Genomic DNA, 26,892 nt, shown 5'->3' with positions numbered 1-26,892 from the left:
ATTGCTATGCAAATATTCACATTAATGTTTATTAATACCAGAAAATAATATTTTTAAAACAATGTTCTTAAAATACGGAATTTGAAATTAACTACGCATTGTCGTTTGATCTTATATGTGTAAGTTATTAATTAAAGTAAGCGAAAATTCTTTGGTGATATTTATGGTACCAACATATCTTCTGAACGTCTGTATCATTATTTTATCGCTTTACTACAGCTTTATTGACACGATTCGAGATTTTACAAGTAGCTACCATAACGATCGGCTTTAATAAAATTCGTACACGCTCAGTATATTCCATTTCTGCAACTATAACGAATTATTTTTAGAAGGAAAATAATGCGTTCGATTAATATTTTAGTCTTGTACCCTATTCTTTTGCTGACCTGTGTTATCACCACGTGGCTTTATCGACATAGCTGTGTGTACCTGCCATTGTATCAAGTTACTAATCGCTCATGTTAAATTTAAGCTAAATACCAGATTAAGCACAAATGGCAGCTTAGGGGGCTTCTAATGTTTGAGCTTTTTTTTAAATTTCTTATGAATCCTACGTAGTGTCGCGATCTTACATATTTTTATTAAAAACTACTTAATATTTTAAGCGTAATTATTGAAAAATTACTGGAATAAACTACATGTATAATACATACATACATATAGTATATTATATATATATATATATATATATATATATATATATATATTATATATATATTATATATATATATATATATATATATATTATATATGTATACATATATATATATATATATATATATATATATATATATATATATATATATATATATATATATTATTATGATTGTTTATTTTGAGTTCAAACTTAGTTTATTGAGCCAATAAAAAAATTATAACTTATCTGTTATCAAAAGTAAAATAATCCTTATATTACCTGTGTTCGATGGATTCAAAAGATTTTCTAGTTGTCTTTTATCGGCGTAGAGAAGAAAGGATAATAATACAAATATATTATATTACAAAGATTTACGTTTCTTTATTTTATATGAACGAATAAAACAATTATTAAATTCTGTCGTTATCTTATCAATCAGCATACAAGAAAATAAATCAAATTATTATGATAATAAGATTATAAAGCTACATACATTTATATTACGTGAAAAACCAATTTTACTTAAAATTTTCTTTACTTGAAAAAAGACACCACAAAACTTTAAACTTTTGATTAGCCTAACAAAACCTCAGTTCTTAAATTTGAATGCTAATGACCATGATGTCGAAACGATCCTTCACAGATATAAAATTCAATTGTGCAAACACTTACAGTTTATTTTCTTCTTGAGTTGTATGTTGAAACATACCCAGAAAAGTCCAGTCTCCTCAAAGATGTGATCTCCCCTCTTTGGCACCTCGGCTCTTTCTTTACGTTTCTGCAAACCTCCTTCAGACTACACAAAAAAAACACCTGATTCACTTCTCCAAACTCCGCTACTTATTTGTGACACCAGGACCTCCTTTTGTCAACTTGATGCCGTAAGAATACTTTCACATATACTTTATAAAATGCCCACGGTAGATACAAGGACCTCTTTTAATCTACTTGTTATTTCCTTCTTCAAACTATTCACTTCTTTTAGTTACGCCGGTATCCAAACTCACGAACCACACCCTATCTTGAGACACACGACTGTTTCCTTTCGATGACCAAAATATGACTGACCTCTCCTGTCTCATCATCGACTCCCAAATTCCCATTTAAAAACGACCGTCCAATCAAAAAGCTTAAATTGTGTTTACTATGATATTGGAAAAGCCTAATTTCGGTTTCAGAGAAAACTAAATAGCTTACTTTAAAATTGGATTTTTTCAATACATCATTTATACATATTTCAAAAGATTAGAATATGGTCATTTAATACTCGACTCTACAAACAATGAAGAGATTAACTTACAGGTAAAATGTCTTCTAATTCTAAACAAAGGTTTTTTGATAATTTTGTTTGCAACGGAAACAGCTCGTTTGCCAAACAAATTTCTATTCTTATCTACACTAAATCTTATCTTAAATTAATATATACATTTTTGTTTATAATGATTTCTTAAAATTTTATTTCGATGGATTTTTTTTATTTATTTTTCTTTGGTTGAAAAAGAAAAAGTATGACAAATCCCCGCCTTTGCATATGATAAAAATTACTGAATTATGCAGGGATTTTTCTCTATGCAAAAACAATACCAGCATTTTATTCATAATATTTGTAAACATCGTTGATATTATAAATTCCCCTAATCTTGTCTGATTCTATGTGCTTCAACTCATAAATATTTATCCCATTCTCATTGTTTACTATGTACGGACCCTCAAAAACAGGCATTAACTTTCCGCACACGTTGCTAGGTATGTTGGACACGCGCAATGCTCTCACCATAACCTTCTCACCTTTTTTGAAGGTAACTGGTCTTCTTTTTCTATTTTGGTCTTGCCTCTGGACATATTTTTCGTTTGCTCTCCGCAATCTCCTCTGCACATTTTCCATTATCTGTGTGTATTCCTTTTGTTCTCTATCTTCCCATGGTCTTAGTGGCATTATACCCTTCATTATATATTCTGGGGTCTCTTTCGTTACAGTGCTCGGGATGGTATTTAGATACGTTTCTACTTCGGCGACTTTCCTATCCCATCGTCGATGTTGACCCTCTGTTGTAATCCGTAGAAACTTCGTCACTTCCTGTATAAAACGTTCCGAAGGATTACTCTGTGGATGTCTGATGCTAACAAAATTTGTCTCTATTCCCCGTTCTCGAAGTTGTCCCTTGAAACGATCATTTCTAAAATATGTTGCATTGTCTAGAAGAATCCTTCTTGGTGTTCCTACGGTGGCTATAAAATTGTCGATTTTTCTCATTATTTCTTCCCCTTTCGTGGTACGGCAACTGTATAATTTTACATATTTGGAAAACACATCTACCATGACTAAAACATGTTTATTCCTCTTCGTCGTCATAATTAGATCGCTTAACATATCTATTGCTACAATATCTAATTTGTTCCGGGATATAATATTTTTTGTAACGTTTTCATTTTTGAAATTTCTAATTTTATATTTTTGACAGATCTGGCACTTTTGTGTAATTTCTTTTGCGATGCGGTAATCTTGTCGGCAAATATAATTTTCTCGAAAAACCAGCCAGACTTTTCTGCTACCGATATGTCCATTGTCTTCGTGTAATTTCTGTATGATCCTTTCTGCCAATGTCTGTGTTATCACGTATAGTTCCTTTCCATCAATTCGTTTGAAAAATATACCGTTTTCCCTCTCCGCTCTTCTTTTTTCTCTTTCTTCCAGGTCTTCTTGATTTGTTCTAATTTCGTTTAATGAAAATACCCCTTCCTCTTGTGTCAAAATGTTCAATCCTACATGAAAAGCAATTGCTTCCTTTTTCCCCGAGTCTTCATCCCTTGTGAGAGCGTCGGCTATAATGTTGTCTTTTCCTTTTATATATCGAAACTCAAAGTCATACTCCTGTAGTAACAAAATGCCTCTATGTATACGATTGTTAACCAGACGATTTTTCATTATATGTACCAAAGCTGCATGATCAGTTTCGATTGTGAATTTTGCTCCCAACAGATAAGATCTTAACTTATTTACACAGAAAAGTACGCTAGCAAACTCTAGTTCAGTCACACTGTATTTTCTTTCGTGTGTTTTTGTCACCCGGGAAATAAAACAAATCGGCACTTCTTGATTGTTTTGTATTTGTGACAAAACTCCCGCAAATTTTTGTATGGATGCATCAGTTCGTAGTATGAAAGGCAAATTGTACATGGGGTGATATATTTTCGTTCCTTTCGAGAATTCCTCTTTTAAAATTTGAAAAGCTTTCTCTTGTTCTTCTTTCCAATTCCATTTAACGCCCTTCTTCAATAATTTGATCAGAGGAATTTCCTTCTGGCTTAAATCAGGAATTAGTTTTTTAAAATAGTTGATCGTCCCGAGAAAACCTCTCAATGTTTTTAAATTCGTTGGTCTTGTGTATTCATCTATGAGTTTTACCCGGTCCTCGGCTAAACTAACTGTTTGTGTGTCCAATTTAAATCCCAAATATATCACTTCTTTTTGAAAAAATTGACATTTTTCAATATTCAGTTTTAATCCGGCCTTGTCCAATTCTCCCAAAATAATCTTTATGTGTTCCAAATGACTTGATGTATCTGGTGAATAAATGAGTAAGTCGTCGATGTAGTGCACTACGAAATCTTCATATTTATTTAATATTGTATGGAGAGCTCTTACCAATGCTGCACACGCACTTTGTAATCCAAACGGTACTACTTTAAATGGGTATACAATACCATCGATTGAGAAAGCGGTGTAATTTCTACATCTTTCTGCTAACGGTACCTATTAACCAAAAACTATGTTTCAAATCAATTTTAGAAAACATGTGTGTTCCAGTAATTCTCCCAAAAATAGCTTCGATGTTGAGGGGTGATTCATATTGAGATACCGTGTGTTGATTTATATTCCGGGCATCCAAACAGAGCCTCAATTCTCCACTGCTTTTTTTTCACAATCACGATTGGGTTGATGTACGGCGAGTCACATCTCTCTATGATTTGATCTTCTAACATTTTGTTAATTTCTCCTTTCACCTCCTGTCGGTATTTATATGGGATCGGATAAGTTTTCGATCGAAAATTTCCTAAGTCTTTAACCTCAAATGAATGTTCATACTCTTTGGCTACTCTGTTTTCTTCATTTATTAAATCTTCATACTTTCTCAATATTACACGCAATTCCTTTTCCTTTTCTTCTCCACATATCAATTTTCTTTCTTTTTCCTCAATTTCTTTACACATATTTATTTTGTATTCTGCCTCCTCCATTTCGCATACTTCTTTAAATACCACTGTTTCAATTGTACCTTTTTCGTCTTCTTCTGTTAATCTTTCTTCTTTTTCTTCTTCTGGGCTCATGTCTTCTTTTGAGGAAACCCACTTCTCACTTTCTTTTGCCAATCTCCTCTTTCTTCTCTGTCCTTGTTTCATTGCCAAATTCATTTCCACCGTTTGTTCTTTGTCTAAATCATTTTTTGTTTCTCATTTTCCTTTTCCATTTTCTTACTGTCCTGTTCTTCTTCTTTTTCTTCTGTGATTTTCATCGTGTTATTTTTGAAATCTATCACCACATGTTTTTCTGCCAATTCATCCACTCCTACGATCATATCATGCAACATGTTTGGCATCACAACACATTGTAGTGCATAAAATTTCTTATCCAATCGTACTTTTATTCGTATTCCTTCATTTATCGTTGCCAAAGTCCGTTTATTTGCGCCCACTAAATTTACCTTGGGAATTTTGTAAATCAAATTCGTTAAATTAACTTCCTCTATTAGTTTTCTGTTGATCAGTGTAATTTCCGATCCAGTATCAATCATAATTTTAATCGGTGTCTCGTTGATAAAACCATCTACAAATTTCAGATTTGCTCCACTTATTTTGTCCTTATTTTCTGCCAATTTAATAAATTCCTTCGGGTGACAAAAAATTCCTGTTTGTTTCTTTGTCTTTAGTGAGCGCCTTCGTGAAAAGACGCTTGCTGTTCTTGTTCGCTTCTACTTCTGTCGCTTTGTCTCTCATCCTCATATTCCTCTATGTGTGTGTTGTTGACCGCTCTTCTATTTTCTCTTGGTCTCTCGGACCCGTATCGGTTTCCGCGATTTTCCGGTTCATTCGTTCTATTATTATTTCGGTTTTCCTGATATGTGCGATTGTTGTTTCTATTCTGGTTCTCTCGATATCTGTTTTCGCTCCATTGCCGATTTCTTTGTTCATAATTTACTCTTCCGTTGTCTCTACTTTCGTTTTCCCTCCTCAGGACAAATTCTCTTCTTGTGTACTCTCTCCTAAAGTTTTGTCCTCTATCTCTATAGTCTTGATTTTCTCGTTGTCTATAATTTTCTTGCGTTCTCCTCATTTTTCTTTCTCTTAATTTTGCTTCTCGTATTTGTAAGAATTGACATAAACTGTCAATATCTTTGTAGTTTTGTAGAGTTATGTGATCTTCTAAGGTATCTTCAAAATGTCTGGCTATTAGTTCCACTAGCTGTTCGGACGAATAGTTGTAATGTAAGTGTCTTGCATTGTTGTATAGTTGTAGGGCATATGTTTTTTCTGATATACCCATACTATCCTGGTATCTCCCATTTTGTAATTCCTTGTTTATCTCTATCTGTTGTATTTTCCCCCAGAAATAATTCAGAAATTTTTGTTCAAATGTTTGCCAATTTTGTAATTCTTCTTCTTTGCTATCAAACCATAAACTTGCCTTATCTTTAAGATGGTTCCTTATCGTTTCCTTTGCTGTTTCGAAATTACCGATATGTCGTAATTTCTTTTTTAAATTGTTGATGAAAATTACCGGGTGTAATTTTTTTACGTCCCCGCCAAATTGTGTTTTTATGTCACCCGGACTTTGGATGAGTACCTCTCTCCTGTCTCCCGTCTCTCGTTGTTTTCTGATATCCTCAATTTGTTTTTCTATTTCTTTCTTGTCTTCTTTCATTACATTTTCAAGTTTGCTTTCTAATTTCTCCAAATTATCTTTAATTCTCATTTCTTGTTCTTTCATATCATTTTTAATTTCATTAATCTCTTCTATTTGTTGTATCAGTTCTTTCTTTATCCCCTCAACACATCCTCTAATTTCCTGTTCATAGTTTTCCAGACGCTGCTCTATATTGCTCATTGTTTGTTTTGTTTCCCGTTGGTTTTCTTCCATTGTCTGTTTTGTTTCAATTTGGTTTTTCTCTATTGTTTGTGTCTGTATTTGCATCATTGCTAATAATTTTTCCAGCATCCCTGTTTCTTTTCTTTCCCCTATTATTGTAGCATTTCCTTCATTATCTGATCCTTCATCAATAATTGTTTCCTCTTCTATCTTATCCTCTTTCTTTTCTTGCGTTTTGCTTTGACTCCTTGTGGTCGACATGTTCGTTAGAATATTTATCCCCGCCAAATATAAAGCTTTGAAATTTGTGCAATAATATCCCCGCCAAATATGAAATTCGAGAAATGTTGCAACGACGAAAACTTTTTCTCTTATCCCAAATGCAATAAATTCAAATAAATGCAATAAAATTTTAAAACTTTTGTCAGTTGTAAAAAATCAATCAAATATCATAAATTATATCATGTAAAAATTTGTACCTAGAGAAATTTGAAATGTAATGTCATAAAAGCAAATATTATAAACTTTAACCATCGGCAAATAAATTTTCAATCAATCTGCTTTCTTTCTCTATCCGTTTAAATTTTAACTAGAAATACTTTCTACGCCTTACACGTTGGGGGCCATTTATTATGATTGTTTATTTTGAGTTCAAACTTAGTTTATTGAGCCAATAAAAAAATTATAACTTATCTGTTATCAAAAGTAAAATAATCCTTATATTACCTGTGTTCGATGGATTCAAAAGATTTTCTAGTTGTCTTTTATCGGGAAGAGAAGAAAGGATAATAATACAAATATATTATATTACAAAGATTTACGTTTCTTTATTTTATATGAACGAATAAAACAATTATTAAATTCTGTCGTTATCTTATCAATCAGCATACAAGAAAATAAATCAAATTATTATGATAATAAGATTATAAAGCTACATACGTTTATATTACGTGAAAAACCAATTTTACTTAAAATTTTCTTTACTTGAAAAAAGACACCACAAAACTTTAAACTTTTGATTAGCCTAACAAAACCTCAGTTCTTAAATTTGAATGCTAATGACCATGATGTCGAAACGATCCTTCACAGATATAAAATTCAATTGTACAAACACTTACAGTTTATTTTCTTCTTGAGTTGTATGTTGGAACATACCCAGAAAAGTCCAGTCTCCTCAAAGATGTGATCTCCCCTCTTTGGCACCTCGGCTCTTTCTTTACGTCTCTGCAAACCTCCTTCAGACTACACAAAAAAAACACCTGATTCACTTCTCCAAACTCCGCTACTTATTTATGACACCAGGACCTCCTTTTGTCAACTTGATGCCGTAAGAATACTTTCACATATACTTTATAAAATGCCCACGGTAGATACAAGGACCTCTTTTATTCTACTTGTTATTTCCTTCTTCAAACTATTCACTTCTTTTCGTTACGCCGGTATCCAAACTCACGAACCACACCCTATCTTGAGACACACGACTGTTTCCTTTCGATGACCAAAATATGACTGACCTCTCCTGTCTCATCATCGACTCCCAAATTCCCATTTAAAAACGACCGTCCAATCAAAAAGCTTAAATTGTGTTTACTATGATATTGGAAAAGCCTAATTTCGGTTTCAGAGAAAACTAAATAGCTTACTTTAAAATTGGTTTTTTTCAATACATCATTTATACATATTTCAAAAGATTAGAATATGGTCATTTAATACTCGACTCTACAAACAATGAAGAGATTAACTTACAGGTAAAATGTCTTCTAATTCTAAACAAAGGTTTTTTGATAATTTTGTTTGCTACGGAAACAGCTCGTTTGCCAAACAAATTTCTATTCTTATCTACACTAAATCTTATCTTAAATTAATATATACATTTTTGTTTATAATGATTTCTTAAAATTTTATTTCGATGGATTTTTTTTATTTATTTTTCTTTGGTTGGAAAAGAAAAAGTATGACAATATATATATATATATATATATATATATATATATATATATATATATATATATATATATATATATACATATATATATATATATATATATATATATAATATATATATATATATATATATATATATATAATATATAATATTTGTACATATATATATATATATATATATATATATATATATATATATATATATATATATATATATACTGTTTATTGGAAAAGGTCTAAATGCCGAAATAGCTCGATTTACAAATCTAGTTTGCTTTTATTTTTAATAATAGCAGACGACATAGTATTAATTGCGGAAACTGCAGAAAAATTTAAATACAACTTAGAGAAATGGAACCTAGAAGCAAGCAAATACAACTTAAACGTAAACAAAGAGAAGACTCAAATAATGAAAATATCAAGGAAACAAGGGACGGAAGATCAAATAGAAGTAATGATAGACCAACAAAAAATAATACAGACAAATTCATACAAATACTTAGGAACAGTAATCAACAACAAAGGAGACATCGAGGATGATCTTAACAACAGAATGGAAAACACAGGAAAACTATTCCAAGCACTAAATAGAGGATTCCTTAATAACAAAGAAATATCAACAAAGACCAAGATGACAATATACAAAACAATATATAGACCTACAGTGACATATGGAGCAGAAAATTGGATATTAAACAAAAGACATTAGAGCAGAATTCAGGCAGCAGAGATGAAATACCTCAGAAGAACGATAGGAGTAAAAAGAACTGATAGAATCAGAAATGAAGAAATAAGAGAAAGACTCAAAATCAAACCGATACTCGAGTCAATCAAAGAGAAAAAATTGGCATGGTTCGGACATCTAATCCGGATGGACAATAATAGACAAGTAAAAAGAGTGTGGGACGCCAAACCAATAGGGAAGAACAGAAGAGGAAGGCCCATTAAAGAACGGAACAGTGACATGTCGGAGATACTGCAGAGTAAGGGTAAGACTTGGCAGGAAGCAACACAGATGGCATCCAATAGGAAGGAATGGAGAAAGTTCGTTAAGAGCTAGGACACCTCAGAAGACTGTCAAATATTGTAATTTAATTGAATTGTATTTTAAACGGCCCAACACCGAAAGGTACAAATGGGTCTACTGATTAAGTAAGTAAGTAAGTAAGTTTAATAATAGCAACTGTTATGGTTATGACGTTAGTATGACGTCATACATTTTTATATAAAAATCTAATGAAATTCTATGAACAGTAGTTTTTGATATATATATATATATATATATATATATATATATATATATATATATATATATATATATATATATATATATATATATATATATATATATATATATATATATATATATATATATAAGGTCTTAACGTCAAATAATTAGATGGACTTTCCAATAGGACGAATTAGTACAAAATGCCTTAAAAGAATTATTCAAGCAATAGCCAAAAGTTAAAAAAAATATAAAATTCTCTTTGGTGGAAAACTGAATCTTTTCTAGATCCACATTCTCTAAGGGTTATTAGCATTTGAGTACCAGGTCAGCACCTAAGGAGCTGGGATAACGTGAAAGAAGCTCCCGGACCACTTATCAAATACCAACAAACCGAGCCTATAACTGCGAGTAATATTTCCATATAAATAGTTATTTGTCTAAAAAATATGTTCAATAATTTATGTTTAGTATAATAATTTAACAAATGAAATACCATGTTTATTTACTTTCGCATATTTTTTCATCACCAGTGTGCCACCATTAAGTAATGACAATTGTCTTAAACTTTATAACGTTGTTGCAGTGAAGGAATTGTTGACCATTTCATTAAAATTAATTGGAAAGATGGCCAACACTTGGCTTTGTTCACAAACGTTCTATTATTGTTATTGACAGCAGATGACAAAACTTTTAAAGGTCAACATTCTTTAAATGCTTGTATTCATTAAAATTTTATAATTCTGTTTTATGAGTGAATTTAAAAATTGATATGAATCTAAAAATATACTAAGTGACATAAAAAAAGAGCACCTAGTAATACTGAATTTACTATAACTTTTCTACTAAAATGTTTATTTAAATTAGAACAAAAAACGATTAATTATTCAACTATATCGATAAAGTGATTTTTCTGATATCGTCTGTTCTTAAAAAAAGGAAATAAGCGATAGTTGTATTTTGTAGCTACAATTGGACGGCGTTATGCAGAAAACTATCAACCTTCAATAGTGACAAATAGGGATAATTAAGTGTAATATTTTTATTGATTTAAAAAATCTGTAATGTTGTTACTACAGAAATAGGAACTTTTTGTAAGTTGGTAGGTTTTTGCATTTTACAAAGTGGAATACCTACAATATTAAATGAAGACAAAAGTAAAGTTAGAAAAATTATTTCTATTTAATATATATTATAAATTTTAATATTTATCTACGTCATCCACATCAAAATCTAAATCTTCCACATTTACATTGTAATCCTCAACATCTTCAGTTACATTGGCACCCTGCAAATTTTGATAAAAAGGCAGTGCATCAGCAGGAATAAGGTGCATCATTTTCTCTAAATTTTATAATTTCGCCTTAGCGATCCAGGGAAATAAGCAAAAAAAGTACCCTATTTGTGACACTGAACCGACCAGGCAAACGACATGCGACAGTTGCTTTGAGTAGTATGGACCTCTGTAACATAAATCTAGATTAATTACTATTTAAATGGGAATAAGCCACAATTAAAGGTTAAAGTACGTTTATTGACTTTTCAATTTCCACTTCGGAAATCGTTCTTAAAATACAAACATTAGTAAATTAAACAAATTTTGGTTTTTTTTTAATATTAAATTTATAAGGTTTTTACATGACATAAGTTTCTTACTCCTAAATTTGTTTTAAATGCTTTACTTTTTGCTGATGGACGAAAAAAGCGGAAAAATACCGTTTTTTGACCTTAATTTGTTAATAACTAATTAAGTCCAAAAAATCGACTGCAGGAAACATATAGGTTCTTGTTATAGAGAAACTGAGAAAGACTACTCAAAACAACTGTCGTTTGCCTGGCCGAACGAATATCACGAAAAAAAGCTTATTTCCCTGAGCGAATAGGCGTTTCGTTAGCCCACAGTGGTATTACATCGCTAAAGGTTTCTTCGTCACCAAGTCTACCTCGAGAAGATTTTTTAATAGAAATTTTTTGATAAGGTTGTGAAAAATCGTGTTGTTGTATCATTAACTAAAATGGGTATTGCCTTTCTATTTTGATTGATTTATTCTTTAACCAATTAATTTTTTCTTTGTCATCTGTCATTTTGTTATTAATGATTTTTTTCTTAATATTTATTACGCATAAAAAATCTTCGTTGTGAATTTGGATTACTACCAATGGCCTGTGCTTTCTTCAGGAACGCATTACCTCGATGTAGTCATTTTGAGTGTATAATCGTTGCTATCGTTTAAGAGTCGGCTTAATATCACTAAAATCAGTGTCGTTGGACACGAAACTATGACCAGAACAAAGATCTTTTACGGTAGTACTTTCTAAGTTTGTGTGTGTCTCATGAAAAATTGATTTAAGCACAAGTATTACCTTTTATTGGTAGAAGTCCAAAGATATTAGAAATGACTCTAGATGACTAGAGCTATGAGAAGAAATAGATTTCTGTGTTTCATGAAGTTCATTCACTGTTCCGACAAAACTAAACTTAATATAATCGACAAGTTTAATATTAATACCAAAAGTAATTTGAAAAATTTATATAATAATTTTGAATTACTTAAATGCACGACTACGATTGCTAATATTTTGGTAAACTTTTTCAATTTAGGTATATCGTGTGTGATTTACAACACTGCAATTGCATTTAGCAACTATTTTAATGGAATTAAATCGAAATCACTTTTTTTCCAGTTTTTGGCCAGAACAGATATTTTAACGTGATATATAATTTTATTAGGAACCTTGTGTTAGATGATTAGAGGCATATTTTCGGTATGTTTGATACAAATCTGACTTTTAACAATAATATAAATATATGTGTTTGTATTATTTTAGTACTACCTTTCCATTACCAAATAAAAAACTCAAAAAACCAAACTTATAAAGAGTCACTAACTCAAGCTTCGGATGGTAATACCATCATCCTGAAGTGGGTTAAAGAACACAATAGGAATAAAGGCAACCGCATTGCTGACCAATTATCTAGGAAGGCGGCAGGCCTAAGACGCTTAGGACCTGGGGATCTGTTTGGTTGGTCAACTACAACAATCGCGGAAATTGTCAAATGTCACTCTCATACGCAAACCGTAAAAAGATGAAAGAAGGGAAAGGATGTAAACTTGCCAGAGTAACACTAAGTAACCTTGAAGAGTCAACATCAAAGAAGTACTTGGGAATGACCAGGAAAAATCTACGTTTGGCACTTGGTTTTTTAACTGGTCATTGTCAACTAAGCAAACACCTCCACACACTGGGGCTAGCAGACACACCTCTATGTAGGAAGTGTGAACGAGAAGACGAAACTGTAGAGCATGTCCTATGTGAATGCCCAATGTCATCGTTAATACGAGAGTACGCGTTCGGCGAGTCCTGGCCCACGCCTGTCCACATAAGAGAGATGTCTCCTGGTTACTTGTCCACCTTCCTAGAAAGGGCAGGATGGACAATGAGCTAAGGGTGACAGCTCCCTTGGAGGATGCACAATGGGTCAATTGTGGCCTAAGTGCTGTGAAACTCAACTCGCCCTCCCTACTCTACAGATACAGATACAGATCCAATAAATCTTACAAGAAGTGCTTGAAGAGTTGAAGCGGTCATTTCCATAACGTGGTAAGTGCCAAATTATAATTTTTTCAGGAGGAGTAAAAAACAGTTTTATATTGAACAAGTTTATTTCTTATATTGTAACATACTAACAAAGGATAAGTTCACAGGTATTATATAATACAAACATACCACAAAGGAACAATAACCAAAAAATTCAAAAATCTGTCTGTCAAAACGTTGTAAGATTTTTAACCGTTGTTTCTTACAGTAGAAACTTGAACTGAAACTGAAAGAACTAGTTTTTCTTGAAAATACTTGTTAGCATTGTCGTGAAGATAAGGGAGGATTTTTTCAATATCTGTTTTTTTTGCTCTAGAAGATCAAAGTAACTTCTAGTTTTTTAAAGTCTAAGGTCTCACTTTATCCAGCGAGCTCACTATATCCTTTAGCCACCATCACCGTACCAAATTTCTCTTTTGTAAGAAGAAGCTGCGCAGCTGTTTCCTAACTTCTTTGTGTTCGGTTTATCACGGGAAACGGTTTTGAAATCATAAAAGTCCTTAACCACCATGCACAAGAATGGATTTTCTGGGCGGACGTGATGTTAACGATATTTACCAATGTATAAGCCTTACACATTTTTCAAGTTTTTCTCTGATTGCAAAATCTCTGTCGCAACTAAGAAAGGTGTATCCTTTGAAGTGATTTTTATTTATACCCCTAAAATTACCCCACCACAAAATAATTTTGTTCTTTCCGTGATGGCCAATTTCCTTAGTAAGTATATATACAGGAGCTATGTAGTTTCCATTTTATCTCTTCCCCCAAAGTCCTCAGTTCATAAACACATGTATTCCTTTCCTGTGATGGAATCGTGAGTTTCTATGTTACACACTGCAAACTGTTGTAAATGGTACATTTCGGAGTGGGTTAATAGGGAAATGTACATTTGCTGCTGCATATCAAAGGAAAGAACAAAACAATTACTTGTACATGCATTTTTGGTCTCAGTCGACATTACTTTTGTAGCAGCCTCTGCTCTCCGATGGTGGAGCTCCTGTTCTGTTACGGCAGCTTTATCTCCTAATTTTATTTGAACAGCCAAACTATTACATGTGGAGCATGTATCTACTTTAGGCCTTGCAAAAAATAAATTAAATTTTGATGTAAAAATTTCGTTATACCATTGTCTAGTGACTGGTGTTTCTATATGGTGATGCTCTATAGTCTTGTTAGTCCAGACAGTCTTGAAAATGTTTTGTCGAACCCCTCTGTGTGTTTCCGACATATCCATTTTATCATCATTAATTTTTTTCTTCCAAAAGTTGCACTCTTCTTGGAGTTACAGCAAGCGTACAACAAAATGTTTGAGGCAAACTCTTACTTCTATACCTCCAGGTAAAAGTAACTGGTATGTGAAAAAGTACTTTCTCCTACTTTCACTGAGATGTTCGTACTGACTGTGACGTCCCCTTTTCATTAGTTAGGGATGAATAAACCTTTGTAGATAACTTTGTTGCTTAATACAATCAGACATTTCATAGAAATTATTGTACAACTCAACAAGGTATTTCAGTATTATGGATTTACATCTACATGCTAGTGGACACTTGCATTTTATCTAAAGCAATTTTGCATTATTTTGATAGATTTAAACAAAAGAAATAATTTATCTTTTAACGACCATTTAAACAGTTATCTCTTTACAGCATACTTACATCAGATGAAAGATAGAGATAGAGAAAGATAGAGAGATTTAGAGATATTCTTTTTTTAATTTTTTTTCCAGCTATCAACAACTCTTCTTTTTTTGGCCCGTTTTTCTTTGGTTGGACAGTTTAACGGATCCATATCTGTTCTAAATACTTATGTTTAAACCCAACCAAACAAGTCCAAATTAAAATAATTTAGTAACTGATACGCCACTCTACGTATAACAGAATTGCACTAAGATACTTGCAACGTTATGACTTGCATCGCTACTTTACCCCGCAATTTTTACACCGTCGCTAGCGATATCGACATGGCACTTGAAACTCATTTCCCGTGAAAAAACGAATGAGGCATATTGGCACCTACAACGTTATGGAAATGCACGCTTTACTTGTAAAGTCCTTTTACCCTATGACGGCCGATATGCAATTAAGATATGATCAGTGGGTCTTAAACAGTGGGGCGTTAATATTTAATTGTTTTTCCCAAGTTAATGGCACTGGCAAAATTAATATTTAATTTCGATCGCTTGGAAAGTAAAAATATTTTTCCTGTATTTTATGTTTAGTAATAATATTGGATTTTACTGCATCAAACGCAAATAAAATGAATATAATATGTTTATACAGGGCGTGTTAAAAGAAGTGGGGCGGAATATTTCGAATACTCGAAATTATTTGTCGATATCAAATGTTCATTAATGGTTTTGCATGCAGTAAAATTGGAAAATACTTGCCAAGTTGCTGGTATATCCAAATATGCATCCATGACTTTACTTTCTGCAGACACTGTATTAAATATAACCTTGAAACAAATTGGCACTAAATCACATCCGAGTTTTTAGCAAAACAAAAGGTTAAAACACGTGTAGTCCAGTAATTAATATCAAAGCTATTGAGAGTATGCAGTCCAGTAATTAGACCAAAGGTACTTTATCGTTTAAATAAAACACACCACAAAGTCCGAATTGAATTTCAGAAACACTTTTTTGTTACTTGTTTTTAGCAAAAGATTTGTTCTATTCACTGTCTGATATTTCACTATCAGAGTCGTCACTATCTGTATTGTTTATCCGAATAATTAGAGGCCGGAACTCAACAATGCACTCGGTTTGAAAAGACTGAACGATTAGGTCTTCCGTATGTCTTATACAATTTCGCCATTGTTGTGCCTTTATTTGTTCTAGCGATTCTTTCCATAAACTAAGAACGCTAGCGTCATCTGTTGTTTTGGATCAATGTTTATCATAAAAATTTTTGGCTATACCCCAAACTAACTCAATTGCATTATAGTGTCAATGTTAGGGCAGAAGTCGAAAAACTTTATGGCCATATTTAAGAGCCATTTGGTGAGTAACAAATTTCTTTTGAATTGTGCTCTACTCACCTTTGAAGTAAATCGACTTTTAAAAATATGTCACTGTGACAAATTTTCTTTTCTATCAACCACAACTTTATTTCTTTTTTTTTGTCCACCTGCTTGAAGGAAATCTTTCTTTTACTCTTGAGTGGTAGGTTGCATTATCCAACACTATTATGGATGGTCGCTTCAATTTTGTTAACAAATTTTCCTCAAACCATTCTTGAAAAATATTTGCATCCATATTTCAGTGGTAATCACCTGTATTCTTTGTGGACGAAAAAATTAAACTAGCGTCAGGAATAAAACCCTCATAATTTTCAGCATGCAGTATAATGTAGCGTTTACCTTTACCGGAACGACTAGAAGAATAAAGAAGACTAGAAGAAGAACATTTCGTAATGCCATCTTGCCAGGATGATTTTGACATATTTCCTTTAGCGAAAATCCAACTTTGGATTGGATAATTTGGATCCTAACAAGGACGAGGGTTGTAGAACAGACGAAACAATCGAACACAAATTATTTAATAGTCAAACATGCTAAACATAAACACTGCATTTATTGTGATTGCAAAAACCGTTCGCATGTTTTAAATAAGATTTTTGCTGATTATGTATTTTGCTAAATTATTAAATAACACCAATAAAACCCTCGACCATCAATTAATTTTAACGGTAAACAGAAGTATATAGCATGAATCATTTTTCAATGATTGTGTGGATTTAAGAAATACATTACTAAATAAATTTTTAAAGTGTGTATAAAGGAGATTACAATTATTATGACACATGGTACTCCTTATTTTTTAAATAATATGTTCTTGTAAAGGCATAACTTTGATTATTGGGTAAAATTACAATATACGATACGTCAGAAGACATTTAAAAAAATTAACATTAATTATTAATTGCAAAGCGGTGTTTTAGGTGGAAAATACTTTAGCCGATTTTTCTTTACATAATAATGTCAGAAAAAATCCCTGCCGTCGAATATTTAATACTTACATATTTAGTAACAGTGTGTTGAATAAATTATTAGCAAAAAATTTAAACTTTTAATGTGGTTTTGATGAAGTCCTTTAATTCTTATTAAAAAGGGTTATTAAACTTTCTTTTATGTTGTGATCTTTAACATACCTAGTAAATGTATCATTTTGTAATATGGTTTTTCCAAATTATCTAAAGACAGGTAAAATCTAGTTTATAAAAAATGTTCTATGAAAGATGTTATAATACTAATTATTATCATCCTATAACTGTTTTATAAAATATTTGAATATGGATGTCTTGGTAGATGCAATTTATATTTCTATAAATATCAGCATGGGTTTCAGCACCACATATTGTAATTCATTTATTTTATGACATATCCAACTTTATGGATACGGGTCAGTATCCTCTCTGAATCTTTGGTAACCTGCACATGCAAATTAAAATTTGCTCGTTAATAAATTAAGAAATATTGGTATCCAGGGTCAGTCTGTAAGATGTGTAGAATCTTAGTTATCTGAATGGCAGCAGTATGAGCCCCTATCAAGCTTAACATAACAGTCAATAAGTATATTATATAAATCTAATTATCTTTATACTTCCATGGGTGTATCACAAGGGTTTGTGGTTGATCCTGTCTTGTTTCTTGTATACTTAAATAAAATTATCTAAATAAATATCTTTGTATAAGTTTACCCTCTATGCAGATGATACTTCACTGGAAAATAAATGTAACGCCTTTTTCCGTGATCTAAGTAAATAGATTTCTAACAATTACTTATATCTTATTGCTGACAAAACGCATGTTTATTACTAGAAATATTTAGAATTCTGAGAATTTAGAAGAAACACTGAGGTATCTCCAGTGTGAACTCTGTGTGTTACTTTTTCCAGAATCTCTGCGAAATATATCAAATGAGAATCAGCATTCTGCGCATTCTGTTGCATTATGCGCAGGCATTATATTTTCAAAAGTTAACGACGTTTTCTTGTCACAAAATAATTCGGTGTATTGCTATTGTTTCTCGTTTCTCGAATACCTAGCTGTAATAAGTATTTTAACACATATCAAATTCCAACCTTGTCGTGTTTGTATATTGTTGAAATTTATATTTTTGTTTATTCTAATTTTGTCAATTTTACAAAAAAAATAATTAAATTGACAGCATTCCAATAGAAGACAGGATTTCCATGTGCCTTTTTCTAAAGGTAATACATAATTTTAATTTTCAGCAATAAAAAGGCGACCGGAGCTCAATGACGATGTTACTGACTTTGAGACACTGGCCAATTTGTTGTTTTGAAGACGTTTTTAAGATTAGGCTAATGAGGATGGAATGTATTTTTTTCTGGTTGTACTATCGTAGTTACGTTTTTATATTACATAGTATGTGTTAGTTGTCTATATCTATTATACGGTTATTAATAGCTTCTTCCATAGCCTACATTTCGATACTATCAAATGCCTTTTTTTAGCCTAGGAATGTCTTGAAAGTCTTATTATTATCTATTATATTTGTTATTTTATATTTATTATTCTCTTCATTGCATTGGTATTTTTAATTTTTATAATTTTCTAAACAGCTATGTTGGTCTTTGACATTTTAACCCTCTGTTGTTTATAACTTGCGTTATTATGTTCTCGTTCCATTTTTTGGTGTCACATTTTTACTTTATTCTTATTTGGTAGTTTGGTTAGATTATTTCGTAATGGTTAGGTGCGATCTATGTCCACTTTCTGTTAGGTTTCTTTTTATAAAAGATATTCATGGCATACGTGTTTTCTTGTTCCAGGAATTCCATAAATTTTTCTCGTCTTGTGTTTCTTTTGACGAATCTGAAATTTCCAATATTGTTTTCAGTCTTGGATCTTTTTTCCAATTTTGACGTTAAAATCAACCAATAATATTATTTTATGTTCTTTTGTTGTCGTCTATAGCTTTTTAAAGGTGATGTATGAATTTAGTTTTAAAATCATGTATGTAACCCTGCCCGAGATGCTATTTATTATTTGAAATTGTGATTTTCGTTTTTTTTTATTAAGAATCCTACTCCACTGTATGTATAATGTTCTTTACGTTAATAGTAAAGCCTAACTCTTAAATGTATGTCCACGTACCCTTCTCAATTTATCTTCGCAAATTTTTGCATCTCTTGTTATGAAACAAATGTTATATGTTGCTTTATTGAGTTGTTGTATTGTTTTTCTTCTTCTTCTTCAATGTAAACTTGAATGTAAAAAGAATTCTATGAGTTTTTTTACCAGCTATCCAATGGTTGTACGTACAAGTCTGTAGCTTGAAAAATATAGAAGTTATTACAATTGTTTAGAAGTAAAAAACATACCCCTTTTTCAAACGTTTATTTTATAAATAATTTCGATGAAAACGCAATACGCATTTAACTTCTGAGATAGTCTAAGTGTTAAAGAATCCTATGAAATTTTCTAAATATGTCTAGCATCATGCGTAGGGCAAGCTCAACAGTTGAAATAATTAGCCTTAGGGATAAACAAATTAAATAACTTTTAAACTATTTGACCGATCATCGGGGGGAAATTTCGCACAAATTTAAAAGACGGTAATTCCTCGATGTTTAAATGTATTAATAATTTTTTTATTTTGTTAATAAAAAAATTAATACAATTTATAAATTAGTGCAAAAAAACTTCTTTTTTATTTATGAATTTTAATTGAAAAAACGGGAAAATAAAGATATTCTTGATATAAAAAAATGATATAAATATTGTTTATTTAAAATATAATGGAAAAAACTTATAGACAAAAAAATCAAATTGTGACCATAAATTATTGTTTAAAAAAAACGCAAGGTAAAAATTGGAGTATTTTTACCTTGCGTTTTTAATTTACAGACTGGGCAATTAGTATTTGTCTCAGGTAATTAATAATAATATTAATATTAATAATAGTACTGCCCTGTGTGACTTTTTTGTCGGTTCTTCCATGAATAAAAATATTTTGAGCTTTTGTTATAAGGTGACAAACCTCGGTGAAGAAACGATCTGCTATCGACAAAATTTGTATGCCGAATTTTGCAAAGAGTACAGAAATGTAAGAATCTGAATAACGAGTAGCAGATCAATACCTTGTAATTATCAGAAATAATCTCATTCCAGAGACAAGACGCAATACCTTCAGAGGCGAAGTCGAACGGGGGATTTATAATCAAGAGGTAGTTAGAATTAAGCCCCTAATGAAATAGAAGAGCAAATTTCTAAGGTTATCATACAAGAAACTTAACCTGATAATACACAGCAGGATAACAACCAGTTGCGCGAAAGCCTGGTTAACGAAATGGCACACTTCGTATAAGAGTTTTTGGAACAAACCCACATAGCAGACCACCGCTACTAAGAGTAAACTCTTCTGGGAAACTACGTGCGCTGTTGTGAACACTGAAGTCCTGCCCAATTATGTCGTAGTAGTCCATACATTGAAATATACGCATCTGCTTACTTACTGTGCAGCAAATAACAACTGCTAATGTTATGGACATTAAGATCAGAACATGACGTGATAGTTATATCGAAAGGACAGATAAGAGAGTTGCACCTTGGGAAAAACCCCTGATAAGGAAAATTGAATCATTACGTAGGGACATTGGTTAAATCACGGAATAAGTTCGAAGAACAAGTAGAAAAGTAATCAGAAGAGCTGAAGGAATAATACTAACCACCACAAGACACTCACAATTTGATTTAGAAAACAACTCAGCGAAACAGTGCCTGGATATATTAAAAGAAAAACTTTCCGTTTATTTGGGCCGACTAAGGAGATACAAAATTAGTAACAAACGGAAATCCAACAATATGATTTTCGAGAATACCGTGAAGGCGTTTTATGGGATACCTATTTCTATTGCAGAAAGTGCTAATAAGTCGTACCCAAGCAGAGAAGAAATTCATAAGCTCCTACGCCAGATACTCATAACACCAATGCTGGATGGATCGAAGATTCGACGCACAATTGTCAACACTACGTTACTGCTTCCTATGAACCCTTAACTACTGAAGAAGTTTTAAATATTATCAAAGATTTTTATAACTTTAAATCTCCTGGACCAGACGGAGTTCAAAACTTCTGGCCTAAGAAGTTCTGGAGTATTCATAAGTGATTTTCAGCATTAATCTATTAACTATTTCTAATCAGCAGGAAATACCATCTTTTCTAAACCAGACAACAACTTATTTAATACCAAAGGATCAAAATAACACCCAAGATCCAACCAATTATCGCCCAATTACTTGTCTTCCACCTCTGTAAAATATGGTCACATTCTGTGTAGTCTGGCGCATCTACCAATACTGTGCATTAAACAGTATCATAGAGCCGCAACAGAAAGGATGAGCTAAGGGTTCCTTGGCCTGCAAGAACAACTTATCATCGACTCACTATCATCACTTGCAATCAAGCATATAGCAAAAAAAATCTATTTATTGCTTTCATCGACAACAAGAAAACGTTTAATTTTGTGCCGCATGAATGGCTTATAGATATATTAAAATATATAAAGTCGATGATAACATAGTGATCTTTTTAAAACATATAATTTCAGATTAAAAGATAAAAAATTATCTACAAACACCTGGTAAAAACAATATCGAAACTGAAAATAATGCAATCAATTATTGTCCACTATGGTCCACTATGGTTTTGTCTAGCGATTAACCCCTAATCATAGCTACTCAACTCAATTGACACAGGTTTAAGAATCAAAAATAACACTACTGTTGTGGCAAATTCTAATCATCTATTGTATATGGATGACTTAAAACTATTGGCTTCCACTCAAAGCCACCTGGATCAGATGCTGAAAACAGTAGAAAATTTCACTAATGACATTAGTATGCACTTCGGTCTTGACAAGTCCCGTGTGTTAAATATAATCAGAGGAAAGGGTTAGCCAGACAGATTCGATAAGCAAAATGGCCAGAACATTAAGACCATGGTTGAATATGACATATATAAATACCTTGGAATAATGCAAGCTTAAAACTAAGATAACTACTGAGTTTATACATAGGGCAAAACAGCTGCTTCGTTCACACCTTAACAGTAAAAATTTGTTTAAGGCACCAAACACCTACGCATGTACCGCGCTTATCTACTCATTTGGTATTGTTAAGTGGATGAAAACGGATATAGAAAAGCGAAAAGTACGAACACACCTCACAAAGACCCAAAAACGCTATTCTCAAAGTGCAGTAGCTTTACTGAGGTATAGACTCTACATCGCGCGATGTGTGCAGCAGATGATACAACACCGATCAAATTGAGAAAACAAAAATGTGCATAAACCATCTTACTTAAGGACGAAAAAATGCGCACCTGGGTGGGTAAACCTCTGCATGGAAGATATCACTATTAAGTCAGCCAAGACTATGTCGACAATATAGCGTCGAACTATTGGCTGACATCAGGAAAGATCTTGCCTAAAACAAAAGGTTTATTACTTGCCGTAAATTGCTTTAAAAATAACCGTAAAGACATCATCAAAGACCCTCAAGTTCAAAACGACAAATGGGGAAATGAATGTCAAGCCCAAGGAACCATCCAACATCTTACTGGAGGCTGTCAAGCACTTGCTGTAACTAAATAGAAGGAATGGCATGATTCAGTAGGGAAAATCCTTTGTCAGAAGCAGCTTTCAAACTGGAACTTCTTCAAGCAAATTATCTCCCATATTATCAATACGTCCCAGAGAGTGTGCTTGAAATGGCAACTTTAAGCTATATTGGAACCGCACTGTGCTCAACTAACGAAACAAACAACACTAATCTGCGTGTTAAACAAAACGAAAAGATCGCGAAGTACAAAGATCTAGAAATACAAAGGAGACACTGGAGAATAAAAAGTACCCAGACGATACCTATTATTCTTTCTTCTACTGGAGTCATTGCGAAGAACCTCCAAGGAAATATAAAAAAGCTGGGTCTGAATGAACATCTTTATAACACCATGCAGAAAGCTCTACTACTCTCGACGTCCAGATGTTTACGAAAAGATACTCCAGCATACCAAGTCACCTAGGGCTCGATAACACGGAAAGAGTCCCACCAGAGCTCAATTCTTTTGATACCGTAGGTATCTGGGGAAAGTGATTTTTCCCCTTAGAGGGAGTGAGAGCCGTATGATTAAATCTAGATAGTACTGCCTTTTTAACAGGCTTTTTTGGAAGTAACCATTTGATATTTTATTATTGCATCGTACCAAATAATATTAAAAATGTTTGATTAGGAAACATAGGTGTATTTAGCAAAAAAATAATTATCCTACAGAATTTTAGAACCATCTAATTAAAAACAGAAGTTGTATTATCATAAATCAAACAAACACTATAATATCCTTACTACACATTAATGGATTCTGTAAACAAATATCAAAAATGTTGGCAAAATATGATATCAATGTTGGACATAAATCGTCATAAACATCTGGAAAATATTTTTCAAAATTTAAACCCAATGTTAAAAAAGTTCAACAGTCGGATGTCATTTGTAAAATAAATTGTAAATACTGCAATTTAACATATATTGGACAAGCTCACCAATCTGCATAGAAGGGTTGTTGCACACAAACCTAGTATACAAAGCATCAATTTAAACACTACAGCCTTAGCCAATCATTCTCTAGAAAATAGCCATTTTTTTTCTATTCCATTCATCTGTTTTTTGAGCTGCAGAGAGAAGTTTTTTATCAACCTTGCCGTGCTAAGGCTTTAATCCACTAGAGATCGCCAGCTCCCTTAAGCTTTGCTTAAGACAACAATTTCTCCCTCTAGCATATATACCTGGACACGATGGTGATATATCTCGGTATTAGGAAGCGCAATAGTTGCAGATCTCATCTGATCGTATAATGAGCCAGTTGTGATGCAGGTACCTGTAATTTGTCCATGTTCTCGTGTTTTTCTACGGGTATTTATTTGGTTAAACCTTATTCCCACCTCTTCTATTTATACATAGGATTTTATCTATTAGCCATTGTTACGCTCCGTGTCGGAGTTAAAAATATCCCTATTTATCTACACATATTATACACAAACATATACTTTATTGTTCGTTTAATTTTCCTGTTAATAAATTTTTATTTATTGGTCTTTTGATTTTAGGAGCCTTCTTTCATCCATAGTCAGTAATATTTCTTCTGACATTCACTTCTTGTGCTTCCTTTTTGGGGATTTTAGCATGCCTTCGTGTTCCGATTTATTGCTTCTGTTATGATATTGTCCCACTTTTTTCTTACCGAATCCGTGTTCTTATCACTTTCTTGAATATTTTTTCTTGGTATGTTTTAATTTGTCATTAATTTGGTGTGATATTTTCTTTTTCCGTTAATCAACCTTTAATATATTTATATCCATATATTCGAAGTCATTCTTCTCTACTATGGTTGCATAAAAATGAATCAAATCAACGGACCTTGCTTTATGTCGAAGTTTTAGAAGGATAACTATATAAAAGGAACAACTATTTAATTACTATGGCAACAGCATATCTGTGTCGATTTACTGTTGCCAAGTTATACATACCTACATAACTCCATATCAGATCTGACAAGAAGACTCTTTTAACTATTTATTTATTTATACTATTATATATATATATATATATTTATTTACTTATACTATTTATTTATTTTAACACTTTTAACTATTTAAAGTAGGGGCCAATATTTGACTTCTGACTTCAAATCTCACTTTAACATCATTCCATCTTATAAGCATTTAAAGCATGTTGACTTTTGACCCAGGGCAGTGTGCTTGTAGAGAAGTAGTCATTGCAATAAAAATAATTATTTCATATTTGCCTTAATAATTGTTACTTGGGTATATATGTATAATAATGAATACGCGTATAATGAATATCTAGATTTGCACCGTATTTAATGCAGACAAACAGTCTATGCCTAAAGTGGCATTATATTTTTAAGCATCAAATATATTTATACTCTGTATAAATATATTTACATATTTGCGGAATCATTATGAAGCTTGTTTATACCGTTATGGTATGTATTTTGTACAAATGCATTATACAAATTATTAAATAAATGTAATTTATACTTCTGCTGCTATTTTTCAGAGAATTCTCTATTTAGCAGACAAAAAAAGAAAGTCGACGTTTAAGCAATTAACTTCATCTTCTTGATAACGCACTTGAAACCACAATTTTAATAATAATTACCACGAAGATAAAACTGCCTATAGTTCAGCTAATCTCTTGTCATAGGTTAACCCAGTGAACACAAACAGGTAGCTGAAAAAATTCATCCCACCAGATACCACAAGAAACTGCATCTCAGCTGTTGCCGCTGCTGGTGGATGTTCACTTTCAAGTTGTTATACAGATCCGCTGGTAATTGTGAATTCAACGTTAAAGGAACGGTTATTGAATTCTTTCGATTAAAGTACTAGTGAAAGACGAAAACAAAGAAAAGTCAAACGTAAGTAGATTTATATTTATATTTTATATTAATACTTAATTAATTCGTTCATTCATTGACCGAATTTTAATCGGTACTACATTTTATTGCTTGGATCAGATTGTATAGAATATAATAATTTATTTAACACTTTTTTGTAGTATAGTTTATGTATTGTATTAATTATATTTCAGAATATATTTTCGATAGGTTTACATTTAAATTTGTTTTCTATTCTGTTGTTGTACTTACTTGAAGGAATGTTGATATTTTTGTTTTTTAGAATTTTAGAGTTTCAGTATATTTCTGAAATTGTCTTTGTAGGTAGTATCTCAGGTTTTACAAATCTTTTATCTTTTTGGAACTAAACCAAAAATTATGAAATATGTCTATTTGATCTTTGGACAGCTCATTTTGAAACCAACCTTCGATATTTAAACCCTTTATAAGTTTGTGTTAATTTTATTTTGAAACGATACGGTAAAAAATATTTAAGTTTCCCTTTATTTTCAAGTTATGATTATTTGTTGGTATTATTTCATCTATCAGCGTAGAAATATAATAATTCTTCTAGAAGTATATCTTTGTTTATTTATTCAAGTATGGTCATTCTAAATGTCTAAACTATTGATTAATAGCATTTCCTCATTATTCGATACCTAGACTAAGTATATTGTTTTATTATTTTTCTTGCTTATTTTGATTGCTTCTTTACCCTTATTTGATCTTCCGTTCTTATCTTTCAAATGTTAATGTATATATATATATATATATATATATATATATATATATATATATATATATATATATATATAGATATATATATATATATATATATATATATAGATATATATATATATATATATATATATATATATATATATATATATATGTAGGGTTTTTCTTTGTCGTCTAGGGTTTAATAATTATAGGCCACGGGTCGATCC

General features: G+C 31.8%; 1 protein-coding gene across 1 annotated transcript in view; it reads left to right on the top strand.

Moving 5' to 3' along the window:
* Window positions 1-26,892, top strand: part of LOC140441433 (facilitated trehalose transporter Tret1-like) — a 153,133-nt gene that overhangs the window by 51,947 nt on the left and 74,294 nt on the right. Inside the window, exon 2 of the mRNA XM_072532162.1 lies at window positions 25,753-25,966. The gene's annotated coding sequence lies outside the window, so the exon portion shown is untranslated. The remainder of the gene's footprint in view (window positions 1-25,752; window positions 25,967-26,892) is intronic.

Source organism: Diabrotica undecimpunctata, chromosome 5, assembly GCF_040954645.1.
Source record: "Diabrotica undecimpunctata isolate CICGRU chromosome 5, icDiaUnde3, whole genome shotgun sequence".
In the NCBI taxonomy this organism is placed as follows: domain Eukaryota; kingdom Metazoa; phylum Arthropoda; class Insecta; order Coleoptera; family Chrysomelidae; genus Diabrotica; species Diabrotica undecimpunctata.
Note: the sequence above shows the minus strand (reverse complement) of the source record. Positions and strands in the feature narration are given on the sequence as shown.